At 38.3% G+C, this 4,709-nt stretch overlaps 1 protein-coding gene across 6 annotated transcripts in view; it reads left to right on the top strand.

The window, feature by feature from the left end:
• KANK1 (KN motif and ankyrin repeat domains 1) overlaps positions 1 to 4,709 on the top strand; it is a 191,103-nt gene that overhangs the window by 34,490 nt on the left and 151,904 nt on the right. For 2 of the 6 annotated variants that reach the window (XM_023522687.1, XM_011379104.2), the window contains one exon: positions 2,708 to 2,880. The exons of the other annotated variants lie outside the window; for them this stretch is intronic. The gene's annotated coding sequence lies outside the window, so the exon portion shown is untranslated. The remainder of the gene's footprint in view (positions 1 to 2,707; positions 2,881 to 4,709) is intronic. 6 annotated transcript variants of the gene reach the window in all.

Below are 4,709 nucleotides of genomic sequence, written 5' to 3' on the forward strand. Positions count from 1 at the left end.
CTGAGCCAGATTGGGAGGGTGCTGCTCTCCTCTAGTGGTCAGAGGCCAGGGATGCTGCCGAACACCCTACAAACACACAGGACAGTCAAAGAATTGTCCAGCCCCAAGAGCTCATAGTGCAAAGGCTGAGAAACCTTGGTGTATGTAGATGAACCTTTCAAGATCTTGGTCTGTGAAGAGGAGGGTATGGGAGGGTGTTAACTGAAGATGGACCTGAAAACAGAGCACTTATGTACTTTGCTAAATCTCATTTGTGCCATTTTTCATCCTGTCTTCTCACCTCTCTACCAAATAATTCTTATTCCTCAGCTGTAGCTCTTAAGCTGTTTATTGTAGCTATTTTCACTACCCTGAATAAATACTGTAATGCAGGGTAAACTGAGTCCTAATTTCTGTTTCTAGGCTCTTTGTATGACATCTGTATTTTAATACCATTGGTCAGAAAATTCTGTTTTGGCAACCGAGAGATGGATGTTGCTTTAGCTAATCTAAAGTAGTCCATAATTCAGTGTCAGGTTGATAAAAGCTCTAATGCACGGTCAGTCAGCCCCTTGACTGTCAGGCTTGGAAAAAAGATAGGAAATATTCCTTGTCTTTGGATGCAAGTCTTGTTTCTGGCTTTGGAAAGAAAGGAGTACAAATGGTTCTCATCACATAGGGTTGCAGCGGCTCTCCCAGCATTTTTGGAACAAATCAAGTCATTATCTCACAATGTCAAACCTGTGTTTCTAGATCAGTTGTATGGAACATTTGGGGGCTGATGAGAAAGAGGAGGATTAATTAGCAGCTCCCTTTCTTGGTGTCCTTTTTCAGCCTTCTCGAATTGCAGCATGAGAGTCCGTCAGACATGCTGGCTGCTCATTTGGTACTCTGTGTTTTGCATGGTGCAAAAGGTTGCTGGCTAAATTTCGTGAGCCCTCTAATGTGAGGCTGTCAGTGTCCTGGGTCTAATGAACAAGAAAATTTACTGTAACGTGTTATCAATGGAAAAGCACTTCAATTCTCAGAACGGCCTTGGAGAGTCCTAGGTAAGTTTGAAGGGCAAAGCTGCCTTTTCTGTTTCAGGAATATTTTACCTTGCAACAGTGGATAAATCTAAACCCTTTGAAAGAATGAAAACAAGCTGAATATTAAGTTTTGGCAGAGTGTGTTCAAGGCAATGAGAATGTGGGTTAAGAACAGGAAGTCTTAATTTTAAAAAGGTGGTAGCAGAGATGGATTAAATGAGCTGCTGGCTGGATTGAATGTGAGATATGCTTCGATTGTGGGCACGTTCTTTCTGAAAAAATTACTGTATATAGAGATGTATTTTAGACCCTTTTTTATTAAATTGTCTCTAATATAGTTTAAAAAGGCAATGGCCAATGATAAGAATTCTGTTCCTGCACAGTGAATACCATTATACAGATGGTACAACTGTGCTTTTTGTATATCTGTACAGCTTAACTCAGACTACAACCTCACAAAATAGTGAATCATACTGTAGCTTTTAAATTTCTGTAATAGACTAGCCCATGTTATGAAAGGGGAAAATGGTGGTGGGCAGGAAACAGGAAGTCGTAGGCTAAAAATGTTGATGTAAAATCTTATTTCCATTTTGGCGAAGTCTTTGATCTTATAGTTAAGAAAGAGCTTGAAATCATCCTACATTTAAAAAATTTTCCCTAGTCAGGACTGTGAGAAATATTGATAAACATTTATCCTGTTTTTAAAGTGTACCATAGTATGAAATTCATAATCTTTCTTCATACCTACTGTAGCATATGGTTATCTATAGTTAAGAAAACGATTTTTCATTTGTCTTTTGGGTTAACCATTTCCTTTATTATATGTACTAAAAATTCTTTATGATAATTTCTTGAGGAAAGAATATTTTTATAGATAAAAAATTAAGGAGAAATAAGATAATCCTTATACCTTCATAATGTCAATAGTCATTCTAAACCACATTGCAAGCCCTCAGTGAAAATGATTATTAAAGATTTTTTCTCACTTTAGGTAACCAGAAAATTATGTAGGAAAGGGTCCAAACTCCTTTTTTAGTGTTATTTTACTTATTAACCGAGGAGAGCTTTCTAAAAGTTTGTCAGTGATCGGTGGAGGGTTCCTGATTTTGTGATTGCTGCAGGTGAACTTGGTTCTTCCTGTGCTATTAAACCCTCATTAGACCATGTAGATGCTCCTGCTTGCTTTCTGGGACTATTTTAAGAATAAATAGCAGTGATATTTGCCAAGAATGTTTAAAAAGAGACTGCAAACAAATTTATATTTATTTGAACAAACAGTCATCATGTAGGTGAAAAAAAATGCAATAGATGCAGTATGAGAAAATTTTTATAAGCAAACATCTCCCCCCAACTAACTCACCATGTACTTTGATGTCTGCGTTCCCATAGGGGGAAAAAAAAAGTTATACCGAAATGTTAACAGTGGTAAAGTTTCTTTTGGAATTAAAGTAATTGAATTAAAAATTTTTTTTCTGATCAAGATTTTAAAACATGACCATGTTATATTTATGGAATAAAAGTAAAATAGAGGGGGAAGTTAAGTGTAAATATATAAATGGCAAGAATTTAATAGTCTGGTTAAAGAACTATGCATTTCATGAAATTACAGATGAGAGCACGTAAAATTAGTATTTTCACTTTAATTCCATCAATAATTCCAAAGAAGTTTCTTTGGTTTTCTTTTCTTCCTTAATCCACAGGAAAATGGAAGGGAAGGAAGCACTTGTGAATTTTCAGCTCTTCTGCTCTCTGGTTTCCTCTCTCATTTGATGGTTCGTCTCCCAAGCCTCTTATTCCAAAGCCTTCTAGAGGGAGTGGAGAATGTCTCATCAAAACCCTTCTGCAAGATCTGTCCCCTACGTTCCTGTAGTAGGTGTGACTGCAGGCCACTTGCTTCCCTAACACCCCACTCAGCCCTGGGAGAAAAGAGTGCTTTAATTAGTGAACAGTGATTCTGCTTCCTTCTATGGCCGATTTAGTTTATTTTAAGTTTCTTCAGTTTATCAGTGAAGAAAATGCCTAGGAGTTATTCATAGCAGAAAAGAACTAAACTGATAGAGGAAAGCTCCATGTACGGTGTTTCAAGGCAGACTCTGTTCATGTTTAGCAGTTTTTGTTTCTTTAGATAAAAGACTAGGCAGCCCTTAGAAAGGACTGTTTTTCCTTCCTTTTCCAATTCCGGCTCACTATTCTAGTTCAGACAGCTGTCTCAGCACACAGCTTGAGACGGAGAGGTAAATGGCCATTTTTTTTAATATTCCTTCTCTAAGCCTCTGAACCAAGTAGTGAGAATGTAAGTTTAAAAAACATAAATCTTTTTTTCTTTTTTGATGTAGTTTATATTTTTGTTTTGATGTGAAAATTTAAGGCCTTATGAACCTGACTTCCACTAGCCCCTTGCTGCTTTGTGGTGGGTGGGAGATAAGCCACCTCACTCTGTGCCCCAGCCACCTGGCTCCTTTGTTTCTTTCTCCTCCTTGTCCTCTGGGGTACAAATGGCAGTGACTCCATGACATAGGAACTCGGAAGCTGATGACTAAATCCCCAAGCAGGTGGCTGCCTATTGTCTGTCTGGAGGAAGTGAGCAGGATTCATCCTGGGACTGCTTTCATCTCCTGATACCTTCTAGGGGGCAAAATGATCCTTAATTGGGATTAGAGGATTGCACACACACAGTCCTGGGTCAGAAAGTTCCCAAGGGAAAACTACCTTGCTGGCTTTGGTCTTTTTTCTCCATGTAACTGAGGCCTTTCAAAGAGAGGACTTGCTTTTTCATTTGGGCACATCTGCAGCGTCAGTGATGTCAATAACAATGGATTGGATGCAGATATTCAGAATAATGAGTTCTTATTTAAAAAAAAAAAAAACAAACAAACAGAAAACCAGACACGTTGCAGGTGGAATAAATAAACAGACAATCTGTGCTTCCCCCTGAGGTCACAATTTTTAGTATCTTTTTAGATATTGGTGATTCTAAAGAGAAGTTTCAATCTTTAAATGGGTTTTATGCTCACCATTAGGGTGTTTAGTATCAAAAACACACTTTTCAATAACGTGGTGCTAGCTACCTGTTCCTCCCACAGCCACTCATAAGGCTGACTACAGATCTTTAACAATGTATATTTTGGGGCTGAGTAGCAAGAACAGATAGGTGATCTTCATAAAACGCCATTGTCAGAAAGTAACCTGGACTCCTTTGACAGATTAAATTCTTTCAGAAGTGGGAGGCAGTAGCTGTAAGCCTGAGAAAATACTCACACTCTCAATTCTAGGTCTCTGGGATTGTGAGAAGTAGGGGCTTAATTATAGAGAAAGGCCCAGCAGCCAAACATTTCATTTCATTTCATCCAATTTCTTTTTCCATTCTTTAACCAAACTATCTATCTTTTGACTTTCTTCAACTCTGCTTCCTCTTCTCCCTGATAATTTTATTTTGATCTGAAAATTTAAGGCCTTATGATTTAAGGCCTCCCTGATCATTTTCTGCCATATGTTTAGAGGTTTCTCTAAGAGAATGTAGCTCCAGGAGTCTTGAATTTTAATTCAGCCCTCTTTTTGCCATGTCGTGGTATCTCGCATCTTGAGAGAAGCTGAGTGGGAGACAGTAAGGGAAAGCTGGAAAAGAGGTGAGCGGCCAAAAAAGAAAGCAAAACTGGAAATTGAAGGCAATGCATGAAGAACATGACATGAAGGAGGATGGCA

This window comes from Pteropus vampyrus, unplaced genomic scaffold (genome assembly GCF_000151845.1).
Source record: "Pteropus vampyrus isolate Shadow unplaced genomic scaffold, Pvam_2.0 Scaffold354, whole genome shotgun sequence".
In the NCBI taxonomy this organism is placed as follows: Eukaryota; Metazoa; Chordata; class Mammalia; order Chiroptera; family Pteropodidae; genus Pteropus; species Pteropus vampyrus.